The following is a 24,169-nucleotide window of genomic DNA, read 5'->3' as shown; positions in this document are numbered from 1 at the left end:
AAAAAAAACGGGATCGAAACCTTACCATGATCCAATGTTACGCACCAACTGATGCTTCCGAATTGCAAGACTAAGAGAACATTTACAGTCAACTGTATGCTGTCGTGGATAAGATCCTTTTCAAGATCCTCATGAGCGACTTCAACGCAAAGGTTGGTTCCGACAACTCGGACTATGAGCACGTCTTGGGGCGCCATGGTCTCAGAGAAATGAGCGAGAGCGGTGAGCTGTTTGCAGAGTTTTGTGGCAACAATGACATGGTGATTAAGGAATCGATCTTTCCTCATCGACAGTGCAAAAAGTGACATAGGTTTCCCGTGATGACGTCACGAAAAATCAAATCGACCACATCTACATCAGCCAGAAAATGGAGACTGATCTTTCTTGATGTACGGAACAAACGTAGCGCCGACATTGCGTCTGACCTTCATCTCCTAATTGGCAAGATCCGGTTGCGCATTGCGAGGATCCATCGACAGGAGGAGAAAATCGGTCGCCGACTGAAAGACGCTGCGGTGAAATGGTCCTTCATCAAGAAGCTGGAGAACCGTGCTACAGATATTCCGGAAGGTGAAAGCGTAGAAGATCAATGGAGTGCCATCAAGAATGCATTCATCACCACCGGCAAGAATAGTTTGGGTATTACGCATCCAGTGAAAGCAGTGGATCACAGATGACACCTGGAGGAAGATAAAGGAGTGAAGGAACGTCAACGCCGTGATAGAGCGAGCAAAAACACGAGGAGCCAAAGCCGCAGTGGGACTAAGATGAATGCTACGATGCCCGTGAAAGACACATCTGGACAGCTATTGACAGTCCCGGCTGACCAGCTGAAACGCTGGTTCGAGCACACTCGATCCGCCAAGGGTTCGATGCATTACCCTTGTCATCACTGAAGCGCCATCATTACAGGAGATAAAAACAGCCATCCGTAGCATGAAATCGACTAGGGCCCCGAGGGTCGATCGCATATCAGCCAAGATGCTCAAAGCTGATCCTGTAGTATCTGCACAACTGCTGCATCAGTTATTCTGCAACATATGAGATATCGCGACATTTCCGGTCGACTGGATGCAAGGCGTCTTAGTAAAGGTGCCAAAAAAAGGGCACCTTTACTAAGACGCCTCGTTAGGTTAGGTTTCATGTTGCTGTGCATCGTTCTCAAAGTCCTCTGCAAAATATTCCTTACCCGGATACAGGAGAACATTGTCGCAACTCTCCGGTGACAGCAAGTAGTATTCCGTGCCAATCCTGTGTGGACCATATTATCAAGCTCCGTATCATTTAGGAACAAATCAATGAACTTCAAGAATTTCTCTAATCACGAAAGTGTGGCAAAGATGTATACTATCACCGCTACTGTCCCTCATCGTAATTGTTGGGATCCTAGTAGGTGCGATTGATCGTGAACCAAATCGTGGATTGCTGTGGCAGCCCATTACCATGGTACACCGAAATGACTTCGAACTGGCTGATGACGTTACTCTCCTAGCTCAATAGCGCTCTGATATGCAGAGTACTGTTGAGAGCTTCCAATGTCTTGGTAGCCAAATGGCGGCCGATGGTGGCACCAAGATTGACATAGGTTCACGGATCAAGAAGGCGAGGGCTGCCTTTAAGAGTTTAAGAAATGTATGCAAAACCAAAATCCGAATTTTTAACTCGAACGTGAAATCTGTGCTGCTGTACGCCAGTGAAACTTGGTGTGGATCAGCGGAGAACACTCAACGGTTGTAGCTCTTCATCAATAGATGTCCGCGGTGTATAATTCGTGCATGGTGGCCTCCAGGTTTGTAAACATTCGACACATTTCACTACCTTCGTTTCGTTGCCGCGGTCGGGTGTCAGCTTGCTTTGTTTCATTCGAATGCGACCGCTACCTCTAATGTCGAATTCGTTTTTAATTCAGTTCCAACCTGGGTTGGAACTGGATGAGATCACAGTTTCAACCCCAACCCGACTTCGGTTTCGCTTGTACTAAAGTTTGATTGAGTTTGTTTGACGTTTGTTTGTTTACACATTTTCCGCCAATCCAGTTCCAACCCAGGTTCAAAAACGAATTCGACATAACACACACTTGAGCGGCAGAACGAAGATCAATAAACAAAAAAGTGGATCAAATCAACGTCATCTGACCTTGCGTCTGACACGATGACATTTGTCTGATTCCAGCTTTTCGCAAGATTTCAGCCAATTTTGACTAAGATTGGTATAATATTAGTTTATTCGTGTGTGATAAATTGATTCCGCACATATTGCGACATTTGCACCCATTTAGACTCGGCCGAAATTCATTATCATCACAGTCGAATTTCGCACACGACTTCGCAGCGTACAAGTTCCGTTGATTTCATATTCGAGGGGCGATTCACTGTACTGCGTTACTGCAGTGAAAATACACGAATGATAAAAATACACAAAAATACATCAATACACAACAAATGCAAAACTGCATAAAAAATACGTCACATTCGAAAAAATACACCAATTCAAAATAAAAGTGCAAAAATTCTCCAATACACGAAAAATGCGAAAAATACAACAGTACTAAAAAATACGCCATATTCCAAAAAATACGCCAATTCAAAATAAAAATGCAAATCTGTTCCAGTACACGAAAAATACAGTTTCAGCACGTTTCAGTTCAATTATGGTAATTATGTGCAAAATGGATCTTATTGTGCAATAAATACAGGAATTCAGAAATGATGAGATGATTTTGTGACAGACACTGAGACTGACAATCTACCTGGAACTGGATAGAATTGAAACTTCCGTCCGGAACATCCCTGAGTACAATCCGTAAGCAGAAAGCATGGGGAGGTTTCGGTTTCGGTCGGGAATGTAATGTACTATGGTTCTAAAGTTTTAAGATAAACTTGTGGCGGATTAAATACAGCATTTAGTGGACCATATGTGAAGAATGCTGACTGCGATGCGGGGGGAAGAGTTCACTATAGCATATAGCTTCCCACATTATATAAAAGAGGAATCACTCCGGAGAATGGTGCATGCAAGAAGAATGTCTGTGAAGATTCGTCCAAGGAACTTCTTGGGATATTCCCCCAAGTCAATACCAACGAAGATTATTTCTTGTGAATATTCCCAGCGAAATTTCTTTTTAGATTTCTCCAAGAGGAATTCCTTCAGATTCCTTGAAGAGGGTTTCCTTCAAAGATTCCTTGCAGAGAAATTTCTTCGAAGGTTCTTCTTATAAAACTTTTTTCAGAGGTTCCTTTAAAGCAATTTTCTGCTAAATAAATTTATTTTGAAATTCTGTCAGGTTAGCCATAAATTCCCTCTACGATTCCTCCAGGAACTTCTTCTTGGAGTTTCCTCTAGGAGTTTCATTCGGGTTGTTACAAAGATGCCTTGTGGGATTGATACAAAAGTTCCCTCTGATGATCATTGTGGGAAAGTTAGGAGGAATTTGTGGATAAACCCCAGAAGGCATTCCAGGGGATGTCCCAGAAGGATCTCAAGAGTAAAATTCTAGAGGAATCCCAGCAAGAACAGGAGAATAAAGCCTATTTTTGAAAGAATTCACGAAAGAATTCCTGGAGACATCAGGAAGAGCTGGGGGAGGAAAGTCAAGAGAAACTCCTGGAGGAATCTCCGCAAAAGTGCGAACTCTGCTTCTTCGGAAATGATCATAAGATGGATGTCCACGTTGGCATGAATGAAGTCGCCATCCGTGGAGCGCCGAACTGTCCCCATCATGCAATGTTGCTTCGTACGTTGGAAAACAGCCTTTGGTTCGAAGATTTTCGAATGCCGCGGGGAATCGATGTTCGTTTGAATCCAGCAGATGTCATCGCACCGTCGAAAGCCCCATTTACGAGGACATTTCCGGCCCATGTCCAGACCCTCGGAACTACCGCACCACAGAACTACGATGGGCTGCCACCTCTCTAATCTCCAAGGCAAGAATTTCATCCCAGGACTAGAAATTTCGTGGAGCTCCGGCCGCAACAGCTGCTCCTCCGCGGGTGTACTCCTCCAGCGGGGGCTCAATCAGAATCACGTCAAACTTCGTTCCGAGCGTCTTCAGATCGAAACTCTTAAGAACGGCTCTCAAGCGAGGTCTCAAGTACATTGGAGTTGCCGTTTCCGATATCAGCTATCTTTCATGCGAATCAGTTCATGCCACTTCGGGTACTCCTCCAACCGGTCGGCCAGTCCGACGTCCCGGATAAAATTCTGCGGCCATCCACGAGGAATCCAAGGAAGAACTTCTGTGGGAAGTCCTCGAAAATACCAGAAAAAATCCGGAAGGAAACATAAAATAAACTTTCCTGCTTTCTCAAAAAAAAACCAACTTGTCAGTATAATTCTCAGCAGTGACGTAAATCTGGAGGTTTTTACATGGTCTATTCGGGTACAGGATCAGGAACGATTGTCGGGTTTGTTAAAGAAATTACGAAAATATTGTAATAATTCTGGAGCTCGATTTGAATAGGTCGTATGTGCTTTTGTCGATTAAAAATTCGATCAGTTGGATTCGCTTATTATAGCGAAAACCGTTGTAATTTAGCATAGTTTATACATACAGCAGAATCCTCACAAAACAGGCTTTCTGTTCCATCATTAAATGTTTGCAAAATATCTGCCATATTGCTACAATGACTAAAATAAACTCATCGAATTTTATATCGACAAAAGCACCTACGACCTATTCAAATCGAGCTCCAGAATTCGTCGTTTTGACTTAGAGCAGCAATCGAAAGTTTGTTTACAAACTTTCAAGTCCTAAATGCAAAGTGTGGAAAATCGATTAAAAATACACGTTTATTCGCAAAATGCACAATAATTGCATAAATACATATTAATTATAATTTATTCACAAAAGTGCAAAATAATACACTAATGCAAAAAATACACGTTATTACACCAAAAATACTCCAATTCGATTTTCAATACACAGGGCTGCATCGAAAATACATGAGTGAATCGCCCCTCGTTCATATTAGGGACGTCGCATGCACTACAGGTAAACAAAATCAGTTTGATTAGTGTGAAATGATGATTCAGTGGATTCTCAAATTATCACAGTAGTCTTAACATCGACAAGAAACCCAATAGGGTAAAAGCTCCCTTAGTGGAGGTAGTACCAATAGTGGTGGTAGTGCCAATTTAGCACTATATCGAACAAAAAGCTTGCAAATGACATTTTTAATAGATGCATCATAACTAATTATTAACATTAATTCAGTTTTGTGTTCAGGATTTGCCGAAAACCCTATTTTAAACAATTATTTTCCTTAAATTTTTTGCTCCTTTGCACCTATAGTGGTGGTAGTATTCCTATAGTGGTGGGTCCCATAAGAATTCAATGGGATGCGCCACTATAGGAACCAATGTTAAATTTTACCTCCATAATAGGAACCGTGTACCTATAGTTGGTGCAAGTAATTTATTAGCAAAAACTTAAATAAACAATGGTTTTTACATTTTTCCTAGCAAATTCAAGTGAAAAACTACCGATTAACGTTTTCAGAATTTTTATTTTGGGGTATTATCAATTTTATCCAATTATTTTACTACAAGGAGCTACTAATAGCACCACTATTGGTACATTTACCCTACATTTATCCAAAACAGCTCTCTTTATGGGAAAGACAGGAATAACAAAAACCGAACCATCTCCCGAAGACGCAATCGTGGTCAAGCGCATTCATTCGACATTTTTGTTCCGTACAGTAGTTTGATTGCTTGTGTTGCGAATGTTGGATACAAAGGCAGATGAATATCGACAAAAAGGTATCAGAGACTGTGATCGCTAACAAGACTGGTGGCCTCACAACTAAATCTACAACGTGGAGCTCCATCGTCGATGCCATCACAAGCCGATAGCGACAGAAATTCGGGAGCGAAAGTGGAGATGGGTCGACCACACTCTACGCAGCACATTGGAGTACCTAAATCATATCGAAACCTGATCATAAGTAAAAAAAACTCAAAATGAATCAATTGGGTTTTCCGTTGTGTTTTGGCCAAGTGTAGTTTTCATGTAATCGTTTGACAGCTAAGCAGTGTCCAAATGTTTTGTTTACGCTTATCAGAAGAGGTTTAGTGAAACTGAATTTTGGTCGTTGTCTTCGATATAACTCACAGCGTGTGCAAGTTTGGACCGTACAAAGTAAATAAAATTGATTGCCAATCAATTCAACGATGCAGTTTGTTAAAAAAAGGTCAATGTTGTTATTCTGTTTATTTGAAGCCCAAACAAATTGACGTTAAGTTTTCCATACAATATATGAAAACTAATGAAAAAAATATTAAATGAAATCCTTTATCGCACAATCAAAATGAATTAAGTTGATTTTCCGGCTGTTTCCGGGAAATCTTTTTTTAGTGTATGATGAAACTATTGTTCCTCTTTCAAAAGAAAGAAAACCTTCCGGATGTTTCCGGTTTCAAACATTGCAACACTTTGAAAAAATCGTGATAATTATATTATTATATGATATTATTTGCCTAGAAACACTATTTGGCCCTCTCAAAGTATTTTTGCTGGAAACTAGAAATCAACAGCTTTCAAGCACAAAAAAACAAGTTACAAATCTGTCAACTGAAAGCTGGAAAGCTGTGATTAAAAAAAAAGGTTTTGAGAAATCTTGATGTTTCAATCATAAAATTGGTCACCCTAATGACGAAATAAAAAAAATACAGGTTTAATTATTTTTAACCTTCCGTAACTCGCGCGGTTGGCCACCTCACTCAGCACCACGCAAATGCTGAGCATGAGCATGAGCATAGATGACCGCACAATTCGTAGTTGCTACTCCGTGATTGACCAGAACAATCAAAATTGCATAAGGAACCAATGAATAGCGCTTAGGACTAGCTTACTATTCTCAATGTACACAGTTCGAGAGCTCTCAACTTTAATAGGGTCAATAACGGCGCCGGCCACGTCCTTACGGTCATCGAGGATGGGAGGGAATGTTAGTAAGACAAACGTTGTTATAAAGACCGCGAATCGCTGCATCTCCACGTTTGTCTCAGGAAGGAATTTTTTGTTAGTAGGGTAAAGTACATTGTCAGTCCGGGAGTCACCTATGGTTGGTGATATGTAGGGACAATGGAAATTCGCGGTAAAATTTCTTAAATTTCGCGGGCTGCTAATGTAAATTTCGCGGCACTGTCGCGGTCCCATATTTTTGACCGTTTTGCTGAAGAAAACTCTAATTTTGCATGCCAAATAAATAATTCACTTGGTTTTTAGAGGTCTTATCATGAATTAATCGAAAAAGTAACAAATTTGATGAAAAATTAAAAAAGAAGCATACATTGAATATACAGTAAACTTGTATTATGCGATACAGAATCGTGTATAACTTACTATTGTCAAAAGATATCAGTCAATTTATGTTTAAAAGCTGAAATTTATGGAAATTTATAAGGCATGCTCACACTTCTGTCAATTTTCGCGGCATTTCGCGGGATTTCTCACATTTCGCAGCCAGAGGCAAATTTCGCGGATTTCGCGGCTTCCGCGAAATCGCGAATTTCCATTGTCCCTAGTGATATGATTTGACAATGGATCAATATACACAAAACGCCGTTAACAACCGACCACTTTTCGACGCAAGAACTAGGCAAAAAGAAAATTCTATCGCGCGTCTCCACTCCACAAGTGAGCAGAAACCTTTAGTCTATTCCACACAGAAATACACTGAACGCGACTCACTTGTCGGCGCCCGGATTTTTTTTTTCGACCGGCGAGCCCAAACTAACACTTTTCACTCTTTTGTGTAAATGCAAAAAAAAATGAAAGAAAATATTTATTATCAATTAAAAGTGTATGGGGAACTAGCGCGACGGGAAGCGAAAAATTCGGAACCGACTCGATCTACGACGCGAATACAAAAAAGAAAAAGAAAAAATCGAACCACCGAAGCAAACGCGCGCGAACTTCTACCGCCAGCGAACGGACGAAATTCTACCGCCAGCGAGGTTGAAATGGCGCGCAAATCCAACCACCGCGCTTACACTCCGAACCCGCACGACGAAATCACTTCGGACGACTGGCGGTGGATTTCTTGAGCCATCGCCAGCGTGGTTGAAATGGCACAAAAATCCGATCACCACGCTTACACTCCGAACCCGCACGACGAAATCACTTCGGACGACTCCCCTCAGCACCACGCTAATGCTGAGTACAAAAAGCGAGATTTTTTTTCAACGTGGTGTACAAAATACAACAGCGCGATCACTTGAGGGTGAATAAACTACAAAACCACCAAGTATCACGATGTTCGGGGACACACTACATATATCGATTTTCTATGGAATGGTCGTACTACTTAAAAAAAATCTCGTTAAAGTCTGTAAGATTGGTTGTTTCTCACTGCTAAGTGAATGTATTATTATAAAATTCATTAAAAACTATGAAATGGTACGTGTCATTACTTATTTGGGTTGCATTTGGGTTGCGAAAATAACTCTGATCAGCTCTGATGTATTAGGTGTAATAGAGATCTTCCAATTCGGCCCTCTGAACAACCATGAGCGCTCAGGATTGACAGAAAAAGGATTAAGGATACCTCCAAGAGAATCACGGATTGTCAAGGGAGCGTCAGGGAGTCTCGGTGTGTTTCAGAGGGGTTTCAGCTACGCTCCTAGAGCTCCCTGAATCCCTCAAGCTCCTGGCTTTGCAGGAAGTGTTGTGAAGCCCAAAGTGGTCAAATTATGCTGAAACTGTAGTCAGAAAGTTAAGTAGATGCATTCTAATCTAATTCGGTTATATTGCATTGAGATTTCATAGAATTTTGCCATATTTTTATAGAACATCGGAAAAACTTGGATTTCTCGCCATTCTGTTCAAGAGTGTGATAAGTCATGTAACGTGTATATGTAGTAGACATGTTCACACTCTAGAAAATATCTCAAATTCAGCCGGTCAAGCGAGTTTTATTATTCTCATGCTATGACGAACTTCTGGTCAAATTTTCAGCTTGGTTGATAAAGATTTCGATGTGCTTCAAGTCGATATGGTAATTTCTGGCTTTTCTGCACTTGGAAAAATCATAACTACTGAACGGAAAGACATAAAATAATGATTATAGCGGGAAAAAAAGCTTATCATATTCCACGCAAGTCGTATACATACTTGTACAATTCTCGCAGTAATAAATCAGTAATAAATTAAGTTTTGTTCTAAGTGAATGTGACTAGTTATTTTATTGCTTGTCTCAAATACTGTGTATCTACTGAATGTTAATGATATTTTATGATGTCAACTGTGTCGAATGTGATTATTATGTGTAGGTCTGCTTTTTATTTCTGAAAAAAAAGTAAATTCTCTATGATTGTGCAATGTAATAATTTTTTGTGTGCAATAATTGTTCGTAGTTAGTATGTCTTCAATGCAGTTTTGTATCTATAGATTTAAGTTATTCAATAAGACTTCTAAGTCAGTTGAATTATGAATAAATAAACAAATAAACAAATAAGTGGAACCGAAAAATCTGTATATTGGAATCAAAATGGCCTGGGAATCATGGAATAATGAAACTCTCGGAGATGAAATATTCATGAGATGATCATGTAGAATATCATACGACGAATCCCGTTCGAGGTTACCCGGAAGCTTTTTGTAATAAATTATTAAAAATGCTAGAAGACAGGCCACATGCCATCACACACCAAAGGGGGCAAAAAGGCACCACAACGCGCCTATCGAATGGAGAAAATTAGCACGTTAGTTGGTTGTCCATTGCTGATGACGATGACTGTTTTCAAATTGTTCTGATTCATCAATGAAATTTAACCAGAACAATCACCGTTTGGCAGGAAAAATCAAGGCTAAGGTGTCATGATGCATCACCAAGCTTTCACACGAATCATTGAATTTTTTGCTTTTCAATGATTCTTTGCCTCGCGTTTTTGAAGTGATAAAAACCGGTCAATCCTGCAGCCACGCAGCAAAAAGTATCATCGCAATCACTGCGAGTGAGCAAATAGGATGATACTTTTTCATAAGAATACTAGCTGTACCCTGCAAACTTTGTCTTGCCTACTACGTTTTTTGACGTTTCAAGACCAAGTCCCGGTACGCGGATTGCATGGAAAATCAATTTTCAAAAAATCTCAGTTTCTCCATGTTCTTCACCTCATAAACCTTCCTTGAGTGAAAACTAACAGAATAAAACCAAGATGACCCGAATCGTACCTGCCGTTCGCAAGTTATGCGTGGTCCCACGTATGCCACTGCATTATATACAGGGTGTTAGGTTCGTGAGTGCAAACTTTTTAAAGGGTGATAGCGGAGCATAAATGGCGACAAAAATTGTTCTACACATATGATCAAATCTCAACCGTTACGTAGTTATTGAACTTCCAATGTTTTTGACTCTTATTGCCTTAACTGGCTATAACTTGAAAATGATCGAACTTATTACAGTTTTTTTACCCTTATTCGAAAGATTATTGAATTTTCTATCAAATGGCATCTTTGATTCGATTGGTTTAGTTAAATAACTAAGTTTTCTAGATCAAATAGCTCAAAAGTAGTGTGTTTTGATTTGTTTTTTGTCAATTATCTTTGAAACATGCGTAATAAATTAAAAATTTTTTTTCGGCAAAGTTGTGGCCCCTGTTCTACTCTACAATTCATTCTTTGACACCAAACTCCTAGCTCTTATCGTTTTCTTGCAATTTTGATTTAAACGTGCAGCACAGTGCGCAGAAAAGTGTTTTCCTTAACAGCTGCAAATTTATGATCTGAAATGCGATGTTTTAATCAAAATTTCAAGAAAACGATGAGAGATAGAAGTTTGATATCAAAGAACGAATTGTAGAGTGGAACAGGGACCACAACTTTACCTAAGAAGAAATTTCAATTTATTACGCATTTTTCAAAGATAATTGACAAAAACAAATTTAAACATACTACTTTTGAGCTATTTGCTCTAGAAAACTTAGTTAATTAACTAAACCAATCGATTCAAAGATGCCATTTGACAGAAAATTCAATGATCTTTCGAATAAGGGTCAAAAAACTGCGATAAGTTTGACCATTTTTAAGTTATAGCCAGTTGAGGCAATAAGAGTCAAAAACATGGGAAGTTCAATAACTACGAAACGGTTGAGATTTGACCATATGCGTAGAACAATTTTTTTCACCATTTGTGGTCCTCTATCACCCTTTACAAAGTTTGCACTCACAAACCTAACACCCTGTATATATATATATAGATTCGCTTTGGTGGCAGAGAATTATCACTTTGAAATTTCGAGCTACATATCCAACATGGCTGCCGATGCTGATGATGCCGTAAAAAGCTCTAATGTGCCCATTTTTGTTGATTTTGATGCCACTTGGTGCTTTTTTGTCCTCCATGGTGGATGATGGCGTGTGGCATGTCTTCCAGCATTTTTAATAATTTCTTCCGAAAAGCTGCTGAATTATCTTGAACGGGATTCGTCTTGAGAACTATCTCCTGGGTATTTCAACTCCGAGAATTTCACCAATTCATGCTTCCCAGGCCATTTTGATTTTAAGACACAGATTTTTTTTGGGATCATTTGGAACAAAACTTCGGCACCAACATTTCAAAAGGGCGTAACTGCATTGACAACCAATGCCTTCTCACAAAGCTGTGGAGCGTATCCCATCCCTCTCGAGCAATCCACTAGCACAAATAGAAAGATAAAATCCCCCTCTTTCGATTAATGGATGTTAATTGTGTGAGATTAATGAAATACGACCCACAGCTCTGTGAGAAGGCATTGGTTGCAAAAGCAGTTACGCCCTTTTGAAATGTTGGTGCCGACTTAATTTATTACTGATAAAACTTGTGAGAATTGTACATGTATGTATCAACGACTTTTGTTGAATATGATAAGCTTTGATTTCAAGCTATAATCTTTATTGCATGTCTTTCCGTTCAGCAGTTATGATTTTTTAATGCGAAGAATAGCCCGAAATTACCAAATTGACTTGGAGCACATCGGGATCACAGTCGATCAAGCTGAAAATTTTACCAGAAGTTCATTTTAGCAGGAAAATTATGATATTCGCTTGACCGGCTGAATTAGAGACATTTTCTAAAATGTAAACATGTCTAGTGTATAGTGCATTAATGTCAGAAGTAGCAAAGTAGATTATCCATAGAGTAAGGTGGGGCAAAAGTTCGACCTTAGTTGATAATTCAACCTATTACAAGAAATCGAAGCAGATGAAAATAAATAAATGCCGTGTGGTGATTCTACCATCCATGAGCTAAAATTTTGCTGAACAAAGTTACGCCAAATATCTTTTCAATTTTGAGTTACAACACTTTTTGTATGTGTGTGTTTCATTCGAACTCTTGCCCCACCACTGGGGCAAAAGTTCGAATCTAGTGTTTGTGGAATTTCGCTAACCGTAGCACAGTATTTTGATACTTTGGTAATAGGAATACCTGAAACCACTTAATATTTGATGTTAGAACTGGAATACACTTTAAAATTCGATTTGGATTTTACTCAAATCAGGGTTAAATTTACTACACCAAAAATTAGTAGTTTTCTGCCAAATTCAGATAAAACAACATTTTTTTCAACTTTAATCGAATTTTCTCACTAATTCCATCACTATTAGAGATAATATGTACATTTTGCAGAATTTTAGGTTTATACCTAAAGTTGCCACATGACTCGAACTTTTGCACCACAATTCGAACTTTTGCCCCACTATGTGTAAAATACGATTTCCAAATCTTTTTTGCAAAAAGTTATACATGCTAGAGCATCTTCAAAATATTCCTAGTTACGCCCCAAAATAAAATATCGAATTCGATTTCATTAGAATTTCATTCCATGCGTTGGAAGGGCCATCGCATGTTACAATTTTTTCATCAAAAACCAACATTTTGTCATAACTTCTCGAATTATTGATCAATTTTCATAATTTTTGGAGTGAAAGACCCTTTTTCAAAAATGGTTCGAACAACCTTGACACCCGAAAGAAATAATTTGAATTTAGCTCAAAAACTTCAAAAGAAACTCTTGCCCCACTCGAACTTTTGCCCCACTTTACTCTACCTGTCCAAAAGATAAATATTCTTAGTCCCCAATATTGAACTGACCATCATCATTGTGTCATGACCTTATCGACATCATCATCGTAACCAACTGAATCGCCTGTTCAATTCTGAATAATTTGCTGATTTTCTCGACACAGAGGACATCAACATCATAAAAATCAAGAAAGATTGTCGAGAAAAGTTAACAAGTTATAAAAGGTACATTGCACAAAATTAAAACTTGTAATAGATATTCGGCGAAAAAAAACAAAGTGGCTCAACTATCATCAAGAATCTCATCCAGAGAAGCATCGACTACAACGCGACTTACGAGGACTTCTCCGAGACGGACGAAAATATCGAGGCGGTCGTCCCTCAGGCCCGAGTAAACAACGTACCGGCAGCTCAGCAACTAACAACACCATAACCATTGATTAAATCACCTAAGACTTGATTCGATTGTGAAACGCCACCCACAGGCAGTGCTCTATCGAAACAATAATTGTTCCAATTATCTAGACCACCCTGGAAAATAACAAAAATCTTAATTTCCGTAACGAAATTATCCTGGACCGACTGGGAATCGAACTCGTCACCCTCAGCCTCAACATAGTATTGCTAAATACCCGTATGCGGTCTTGTTTCGTTCGATTTTTCTTCATTTTCCGGAATCGCAGAACTCTCAGCTGGCTGTAATTATCATCGGTGGACTCGTACAAGCATGAGATAGGAACTTGTATGAACCAAATTGAGCTATTTTGGACGCTGCTTTAAAGTTATCAACTCACCATTTTACCCATGCATTTCTGGTATCAACATAAAATCCAAAACTGTGCTCCATCTTCCTTATAGCCATAACAGATGCAACGGGGCCCCTAGACACAGTGAAAAGCTGGATGTGCGAGGAACAACTGCCTTCAGCTCACCACAAGGCGAAGTGATTATATCTTGGTGCACGATGTCATTTAAAATTTAATTTGTTTACTATGATTCTTAGTGCGTATCAGAACTCCGAACAATTGACTTTCAACCTTTTCATAGTTATGCATGTATGTAATCATGCAAAATAACACACAAATTCCAGTGACATACTTTGTAGAATCCTCCCACAGCCGCGTGCCTGACAGCACGATACGACAGCAACGCGCCGGGTGACCCACTGAACTGGCACTCTCCGTGCCCCGATGTTCCTGTCGGGATGATGCATAATAACTTCGTTAGTCCCCGTGGTAGCCGTCGTCGTCCCGCGTACCCGACCGGAAGCATGAGAAAGCACTTTTATTCCCATATTTCATCTACTTATTCACAATCTAGCCAGCTTTCCGTGGAACACACCACACGAAGCGCGGCTGGGTGAAGCGCACTGGCCTGAACAAGGTGGCTCACTGTTTCCTACACACAACGCAAACGACGACGACGACTGGTGGTTGTGATGTGTTCGTTCACTAGTGCAAGGGTTTTATCTTTTCCGTTCGTTTTCGTGCACCCGTGTGATGAAGAGAACGTCTATCTCCGGCAGGAAGCAAGGGGCACCGGATACGGAAGCTCTATTTGTCATTCCACCGCTTCATCACCCATACAGTCTGGATTTCAGTATCTACACACTTACACCCTCTCTGGCGGTGCGCTGTGAAATGGTACACCATTCTCACACAATTCATTTGTAATCCTGAAGCACTTCCAGCGCCAACATAAAAACGAGCGATTTATTATCTTTTTTAATTAATTTATTTGTACCGATGATGCTTTCCCGAGCATGACACGAGGTCTGCCCTGGTGGAACGCTTTACGCTATTAGGGCTGTACAAGCTATGATTTGGACATGGTGATATGATAGCGAAAATTAGAACCACTGTTCATGGAGTGGGGAATAATGGGGAAATCTTTTCCTTTTCTATTCTGTTCTAGCACTTGCACACTTACTTTCAGTCCTGAGCACCCATGGTGGTTTCGAGAGCCGAATTGAAAGATCTCCATCCAGCAACAAACCGGATGGGATCGGACAATACACCGCACCGTTGTGCAGTACTCTGCACGAAAATGCCCTGTACTGTGCTTCAATAAAGCCGATGATTTTTTCAGGGAGTCCCTTGCGCCTGAGGGCTTCCCACATGTTTTCGTGATTGAGACGGTCGAAAGCTTTCTCGTAATCAATAAACATCAGGTAGAGAGACCATTGGAATTCACTGATTTGCTCCAGAATAATACGGAGCATGACAATATGGTCCACACAGGATCGTCCGGCACGGAATGCTGCTTGCTTTCGTCGGAGAGTTGCGTCAATCTTCTCCTGTATCCGGTAAAGGATCACTTTGCAGAGGACTTTGAGAACGATACACAGTAACATGATGCCCCGCTAATTATCGCATACGGTCAAGGTCACCCTTTTTGGGTACCTTGACTAAGACGCCTTGCATCCAGTCGGTCGGAAATGTCGCGGTTTCCCATATGTTGCAGAATAATTGATGCAGCAGTTGTGCGGATACTACGGGATCAGCTTTGAGCATATCAGCTGATATGCAATCGACCCCTGGGGCCCTGTTCGATTTCATGCTACGGATGGCTGTTTCTATCTCCTGCACTGATGGAGCTGCGGTGTTGACAAGGGTAATGCGTTGAATCCTTGGTGGATCATGCTGAGGTGTTGATGGCGTGGCCGACACTTGACAAAAGTTTCCAATGTGCTCGAACCAGCGTTTCAACTGGTCAGCCGGGTCAATCAGTAACTGTCCAGACGTGTCTTTAACGGGCATCGTAGCATTCATATTGGTCCCAATAAGACGACGTGAGACGGATGTCGCCTGTGCTTGCAGCTTTCTCGCCTTCGTCGGCTAGGGAGTCCGCTCACGCTCTTTTGTCCCGACTACATGAGCGTTTCACTTCCTCCTCGAGAACCGAATAGCGCTGACGGGCTACGGCTTTGGCTCCTCGTGTTTTCGCTCGTTCTATCGCGGCTTAGGCGTTCCTTCGCTCCTCTATCTTCCTCCAGGAATCATCTATGATCCACTGCTTTCTTCGGGTGCGTAGCTCACCCAAATTATTCTCGCCGGTGGCGATGAAGGCGTTCTTGATGGTGCTCCATTGATCTTCTACGCTTCCACCTTCAGGGATATTCGCAGCACGGTGCTCTAGCTCCTCGACGAAGGACCTTTTCACCGCAGCGTCTTCCAGTCGGCGTGTGTTGAACCGGCGCCCGATTTTCTCCTCCTGTCGATGTCGAATCTCGCCGATTGGAGATGATGTGATGATGACGCAATGTCGGCGCTACGTTTGTTCCGCACATCAAGAAGGCTCCGTCTCCATTTTCGGTTGATGCAGATGTGGTCGATTTGATTTTCCGTGACGCCATCACGGGAAATCCATGTCACTTTGTGCACTGGTCGATGAGGAAAGAGCGATCCCCCAATCACCATGTCATTGTTGCCACATAACTCTGCAAACAGCTCTCCGTTTTCGCTCATTTCTCGGAGACCATGGCGTCCCATGACGTGCTCATAGTCTGAGTTGTCGGAACCAACCTTTGCGTTGAAGTCGCCCATAAGGATCTAGATGTCACCTTTCGGAATCTTGTCCATGGCGTCCCATGACGTGCTCATAGTCTGAGTTGTCGGAACCAACCTTTGCGTTGAAGTCGCCCATAAGGATCTTGATGTCACCTTTCGGAATCTTGTCCACGACAGCATTCAGTTGACTGTAAAAGTTTTCTTTATCTTGCAATTTCGGCAGCATCGGTTGGCGCGTAACATTGGACCATGGTAAGGTTTCGAACCCGTGTTCTGAATCTGGCTGCAATTATCCTCTCATTAAGCAGAACAAACTCCACGGTGGCGAGGAGCGTGTTCACCTCGTAGGCCAGAGTGTAGTCGAATTTGACCCGACGCCAATCTATGTTCTCCAAAGTTCGGCCAACGGACTTCGCTCAGTCCTAGGATATCAAGCTTCATACGGCATTCCTCATTGCCTAGTTGTGTCAGTTTACCCTGCTGGGCAAGGGTTAATACATTCCAAGTTCCAATTCTTGTCGGTTGTTTCCTCTGAAAGTTGTTGCCGTTGAATCAGTTCGTAATCTTTCATTTTCGGTTGCAGTAACGGTTTTTTGGGTTTCGGAAACAGTTGGCTGTTGGCCTAAGGTCGCCTATCCACCATAACGGGGCTGCCACCTTAGGCATAGCTTCCGGTGGAGGAGCATTTCATACTCAGCCGCTGGATGCCAGAACAGACGCTGTTTGAGCCGCACCTCCTTGGTGAACAGACGCTCGAGACGTACCTCCTCAATCTAGCTGAAGTCAGAAGAACAACAGTTCCCAGACTGCACAACCAGTTAAGCATGCAACCACATAATGCAACTCTTAACTGGCGGTCTTTGTCAGCAATTGCTACCAGAAACTGAGGGTCCTCTGCATCCCCATGAAGTTGTCTCGGAAATGAGTATTAGTATGGGACAATTATCAAATTGTCGCTCCAGTCGACTTTTTTGATTCCATTTAGGTCCCACTGTTCCCACTGCTGCTGCTGTTTCTGGGGGTGGTGATGCCTCCCGCCACCCCATGCAACAACGGCAGCAGCAGTGCTGCTGATAAAACAAAACAAAAAGCTGTCGTTGGATCACTAATCGGTAATAAATCAATAACTTTTTCCACAAGCACCCAATCGTTTTGCGGTCTTCAAAGGAAAGTTTCATAAATGATTTTTATACAAAAAGCATTGATCGATTTGAATTAAGGAGACAAAGGGTGACCTCTAGGATTTTTTGTTTGAAAGTGTAACTTTTCCCATAGTAAATCCTATGAAAACTTTGAACCGCTTGCGCTAAATTATAGTTTCACCGATTGCTCTGAAATTTTGTACAGTTCATATGGGACCTAAAAGGGATCTAAATAGTCGACTGGAGCGAGGATTTATTTTTCCCATACAAGCGTGTCCCATACTAATGAGTATTTGTCACAAGGGTGAGTTATGTTTTAGATCTACGAACCATCTATAGTTGATGTCAAACTTCAGCTTACTGGACACAGAGGCTTAATTTCCTCCAACAGCGAGAAGGATAAAAAATGTTGATGTCACTAGTCACATTCAAAGACACTTTTAGCATGCTGATCCGATAACAATTCACTTGTCCAAAATAAAGCGTGTACAGTTTATTGCTACTGGGCCGCGAAATGTATACACAACGGGCAACAAGCGGTCTAGGTTATCACGCTCTTTACACCCTCCCACATCGGGATCCTTGTCTGCCTTGTAGTTATGAGGCAGCGATGAGTTGCAATTATTCTCTGTTGTTTCGGCCTGGGTTCACCAGCATCGGCCGGCCGTCCCACCGATAATGGAAAATATAGGATGGACTACTTAAGCTTTTTGTGGAGAAAATTTGACAAATGATGCAGGCCGAACCCCCGCGACTCCGGCGCAGACATATTGGCTCGTATTAAATAATTGATTTTCAATCTATGCTTGCGCTTTAAAAGGCTGCAGCAGAATCATTGTTTAGGTCTTAAAGTGTTATACAGTCCATGTTTGCGAAGCAAACATTTCAAGCTACTGCTCAAAGCTAACACGGCTTTCCACAAAAAAGGAAACGATTACTAACTTGGGGAAAACTTTTGTTCCATTTGAAGTGTACTTGTGTAGCAAACCATTCAACAACGACTAAATGATGAACCTCATACTGTACACAGATGAGAAATACATTTTGATGATTTGATTTTCCTGGCTCTTCTTCAAATGCACAAAGATAGCACCGGCTGCTTGATCTTGGTTCTTCATCTTATGAACAATGCAGAATATGATAAAAGGCTTAAAAAACGTATCCGCTTACGAAATGGGCATTGTTCTTCATGAAAATCCAATTTCCATCCTGGTGTATGGGTGCAATGATAAGCATCCTCAATGCTAATGATTGTGATTCATATTGCTTCTTTACTTTACATTGTGCTTTATCTTTTTATCCTTAACGTGATAGGGTAAAAGCCCCCTTCTTCGGCCTAGTACCTATATTCATCTCATTTTGTCTCAAGGACTAGAGATGTGCGCCGTCGAGATTTATTACTTCACGCCGCCGGATGTTTTGATTTTCTAGCACGCCGCCAGCTTAAAACTCATCACGCCGCCGAACTTAGAATTTCCCCAATAATCTTCAGAAAATAATCGATTTAAGTTTAAACGCTCCCAAAATGAATGCATGTCATTCATTGCCGAATAAACAAAATATTTCGTTCAATGATCCTGTTGAGATTTTAGTTACTTTATAGCCACTTATATATCATCATATAAAAATCCTAGCAAATATCATATTCTTCACACAAGGTGTATAAAGCATGCAATGACAGCATGCATGCTTTTCCCTGCGTGACGTCATAACGACGTTCGTTTATAATTGAGGGGGTTAGAAGCAAAGAGGTGTAAGTGACAAAAACCCACTTTCAAGTAAATGAGGTTTAAAATTTTTCGTCAATTTTTCATTACATACATACAAAATGTGAGGAATTTCAAAATCAACCCAATTTTCTCCGATGTAATGAAATCTGAAGCATTCAGGTTCTAATAATTCAATTCATGCCATAACTTAAGAATTATTTAGGCAGCATCCATTTATTACGTAACGCTAAAATTTATATTTTTGCGACCTCCCCTCCCCCTCCGTAACGCTTTTTTGTATGGAAATCCAAAAATTTTTGTATGGGCCGTAACGCTTGGCCATACTACCCCCCTCCCCCAAGAGCGTTACGTAATTTGTGGACTGCGCCTTATGGATTTTTTTATTTATTATGGAACGTTTAATTGTCTGCCGCACTATATACGAGTGCGCAATTACAAGTTACTACACTAAAACCTCAATTTATGCACATGGCTGGGGGTGCATAAATTAAAAAAGGCATAAAATGAGGGAAATTTGTGCATAAAAAAAAAAACGCTTCCGTAACGCCTCTGAATCCCGCCGAAAATGCTCTGAAACTTCCTGAAATGGCTCCAAAATTCCCCTTAAACCGCCTCGTACCCCATGTAACGCACCTGCGACGCTCCGAAACCCCCGAAAACCTCCCCTCCATAAGGCCTCTGAATCCCGCCAAAAATGCTCTGAAACTTCCTGAAATGCCTCCAAAATTCCTCTAAAATCCCCTCGGACCCAATGTAACGAATCTGAACCCCCACTTGCACCCGTTTAACGCACGTGAGATCCTCGGAAACCCCCGAAAACGTACCAGTAACGCTTCCAAACCCCGTCGAAAATACTCTGAAACTCACTGCAATGCTTTCGAAAACCCCCTCAGACCCCCGAAAACCCCCCGGAGATCTCCTGGTACCTCGCGGAAACCCCTGGGAACCCCCTGAAACTCCCCTGTGACTTCCATTTGCTCACCCTTATAAACACCCTTTAACCGCCGTTGCAATAGTTACCGTCATTATTAAATATTCTTATGCACAATATTGGTTCTGAGTAGCTTTCCCTTAATTTATGCAGGTCATAAAAAAGGTGCAAAAAGTGCATTAAAATAACATGCATAAATTGAGGTTTTAGTGTATTTACATTCTCATATGCAAAGTATAGTTTGTTAAAATGTTTCGCTATATGAGATGTAAAAGAGCGAAATATTGAATTCTCATTTTTAACGCCGCCGCCGCCGACGACCAAAAATGATGTTTTAACCGCGGCGCACATCTCTGCCGAAGCACCAAAGCAAGCATCACAGCGGTGCCAGACATCAAGAAACAAGTAGTTAATTGAATGAGATTTGGTCACTACAAATACGATGTTTTTTCAATCAGAATATGGTCGTTTCTTGGTTTAACATCTTGGTAATCGAACTTCTACGCAAATCGATCAATAATTTCATTTTCCAACGTCATTTCTTTCAAAATATTTGGTTTGGTTTTCATCTAAATATGCTGCTACCGCTCAAGCTTTACGAACTATCATCCAGTTCGGCAGCACTGATTTGCCAATCAGCTGTGAATGTATGCGAGTGCAAAACGTGGGGAGCGAGCATAGACGATTCGTCGCGCCGCACATTGTTTTGACTTCTCCTTTGCGAGAGAGGAAAACAATCACAATGAAACTGTCACCTGCTAGGGAAAGGGAGTGCGTTAGTGGGTGAGTGCAGAGTGCTCTACGATGAGAAAATGTGAGAGTGGTTGTGGATTTGCTGTCAATACTGTTGAGATGAATAAGGGGCCACCCGGTGGACCGCGATGAGATGAAAATTTTACGGTGTGCTGAAGATAGGTGCGAGTGGCTCGCGATTTGTGATCGCAATTAAATCAAATATTGAAGGTAAATCCCACTCTAGTGCATCGTAAGATCAACAGTGGAAGTGAGCACGTGTGTTAAAGGTTTGTATCATTAAGTTTGAAGCGTATACATTGCGCTGTGAGTGATTTTTCATGTTGCACATCCTTAATGAGACTAAGATAGGCACAAATACCCTATATGGCAAAAATTATTTCCATTTATCAACCAGGTTGAATAGTTTCTATCGATTTTGATTCTGGGATGGGGAAAGTTTAGCAGCCATACAGTAGGTAATGAACGTTCGTTCACTAAAAAAAAATCGACAATTTATTGCGAAACTAATAAACATAGACTTTGTGGCCGTGCGGTTAGACAGAGGCGTCAGCCATCTAGGCGTTTCGCAAGCCTCGAAGTGTGGGTTCGATTCCCGCTCCAACCGGGGAAATCTTTTCATTAAACGGAAAATTCTCCACTGGGCCACTGGGTGGTTATGTGTGATGTCCGTTGTCTAATGTTAGGGTAATTGATCCGATCATGGAGGAGTTAAGCGCTGGGTTCATGTTTAAACCACAATTGTATCGCCCCAAGCAAACTTTTTACATGGATTGAATTGAAAATAATAAAATCCATCCTTAATCTACGGGAAACTAACGATATATTGCCACTTTGATGTTGTTATGAGCATTTTATTCGTTTTTATCTGAAAGAACATTGTGTTCCTAATGTTGCGGTATGTGTTCCTAATGTTGCGGTATTTTGTTCCTATTGTTGCGGTATCCCATTGAAATCATATGGGATACCGCAACATTAGGAACACTACCGCAACAATAGGAACACAGCAGCAAACACATTTAGGAAAATATTTTTTTTAAATAGGTTTTTGGGCAAATCTTAAGCAAACAAATGGTGCAATCTCATAATTTAAGCCCCATACATCTATTAAAAATACCTTTTGGTAACATTTCAGTCGAAAAAGTGCTCAATTGCCATTACCGCAACAATAGGTACTACCACAACGATGGGAACAATTACCCTAGTGCTTATTCAGTCTGTACAATCTCTGGTTGAAGACGGTGTAGTGTTTTTTTTAAGTCCGATTTAATCCACCTATGGTGAACAGAACCCTTCTTACACTTATTAAACTTATCGTTGTATTATTTGTATTTAACATATTTGTTTTGTGTGATTGATCAAAAGTTCTAGAAAATATTGTGGATTTGGCATCTAGTGAATTGGTTTCCGAAATAGCATCATGGACCATGGACTGAACTACCAGAAATGCCAGACACTTGGCCAGACACCTCCTAGAATCTTGTATGGAATGTTTAAAAAATAGCTTACATATTCTGGAATATTGTATCTTCTGTTAACTGCCAAAAGATGGTGAATCGATTAACAAATGGATAAGAAAATCAGCGGGAAACACTTTGTCTAATATCTATTAATCAGTCGAACAAATTTGCTCCAAAGTACTTGGTATTCATGGTTATGGTGTAAAAAGGACAAAAATTATATATCTACTATGTTAATCAGTTTTGGCATAAGCTAGTTATTTTGGCTGTCCGGTTCTTGCATTTTTCCCACAATATATTAATTCAAAGCTTTCATTTAACATATTGTTAGTTTTCATAGACTTCCTGCAAACTCAATCCCGAATTGCCTGTTTAGCACTTTTTTGACGAAAATAGAACAGCAGAACTATTTCGGTAGTTTCGGTAATCGATTTTACTGAGGCTCAGTACACCAACTGTCGAATTCGGGTGCGAAAGGTAAACAATGCAAAATAGCTGTATTCAGCTGATCTATTTTCGTCAAAAATTTACCGAACACGGTATTCCAAATTAAATGTGTGTTTATTTCGGCATGAACATTTCAAAAGGGCGTAACTGCTTTTTGAAATAATGCCTTCTCTCAAAGCTGTGGATCGTATGTTCAATCTTTTGGACAATCTATAAGCACTAAAAGAAAGCTAAAATCCCCCTCTTTCTGATAGTGGGGATGGATTTCATGGGAAATATGAAATACGATCCACAGCTTCAAAAGAAGGTACTGTTTTGAAATGCAGTTACGCCCTTTTGAAATGTAGGTGCCGATTTGTAATTTGTTATTTATAATTTTGTTGAAAACAATAACCTGATAGTAAACACTTTATATGAGGTTAGCATTATTTATTGAAAAATAATTTCCCAGAAATGGTCAAAAGCTCATGCAAGATACAGGTGAATATAATAATAAAAAAAGGAATTTATTGAAATACTCTTCGAAAGATATCTCAGTAAGCAGTGGGCCTTTTACAAGGATATTGTAGCTTTCATTTGGTGCTAAGAGAACCCAAATCGGTTGACAAATGTCCAATCCTTATTAGAATGTATAGGGTTAAACTAGAATGTTGTAGCTTCCATTTGGTGCCAGGAGAACCGAAATCGGTTGACAGACGGCTGCGATATTTATTATGACACACTTGGTCAAAAATCTCAAAAAGTTTAGTTGTATAAATCCTCTTCGAAAGATGTCTCTGTAACCAAATGTCCAATCGAAATAAAATTTCTGGGAGATCTAGTAGGACGTTCTAGCGTTCATTTAATGCCCAAATCGGTTGACAGACGGCTGAGATATTTAACCCTCAAGAGGATACCTTAAATGAAGGTCCGTTTTGGGACCCTGGGGTCCATTGGACCCCAACATATATTCTCGCGTATCTCGTGATCCTTACTTTTTGAAAGGGTAATGTTTTCAGCAAAGATGTTAGGAAAGTCAAGGCCTATCTAGTGATGAACAATTTAGTTCGGGAAGTTTCCGCTAGGTGGTGCTAGTGAGCATTGAAAAATGCCCCCGATCCACAGGATATAACGTACCTAAACAAGCGGACAAGGACAAGACGTACCGAAACAATAGGGTAAATCGCACTGCTGTAGACGAGTAGACATAT

General features: G+C 40.7%; 1 protein-coding gene, 1 long non-coding RNA gene and 1 pseudogene across 2 annotated transcripts in view; all 3 read right to left on the bottom strand.

Moving 5' to 3' along the window:
* LOC115257242 (allatostatin-A receptor-like) overlaps positions 1 to 24,169 on the bottom strand; it is a 346,314-nt gene that overhangs the window by 259,089 nt on the left and 63,056 nt on the right. The gene's annotated exons all lie outside the window — the stretch shown is intronic.
* Positions 1,887 to 8,054, bottom strand: LOC134285228 (N6-adenosine-methyltransferase non-catalytic subunit-like; annotated as a pseudogene).
* On the bottom strand, positions 12,932 to 15,382 carry LOC134285441 (uncharacterized). Its single transcript, XR_009996374.1, has 2 exons — positions 13,802 to 15,382; positions 12,932 to 13,746 (listed from the first exon to the last, which is right to left on the bottom strand). It is a non-coding gene; the product is annotated as an uncharacterized LOC134285441 (long non-coding RNA).

Source organism: Aedes albopictus, chromosome 1 (assembly GCF_035046485.1).
Source record: "Aedes albopictus strain Foshan chromosome 1, AalbF5, whole genome shotgun sequence".
In the NCBI taxonomy this organism is placed as follows: domain Eukaryota; kingdom Metazoa; phylum Arthropoda; class Insecta; order Diptera; family Culicidae; genus Aedes; species Aedes albopictus.
This window is presented reverse-complemented; position numbering and strand designations above follow the sequence as displayed.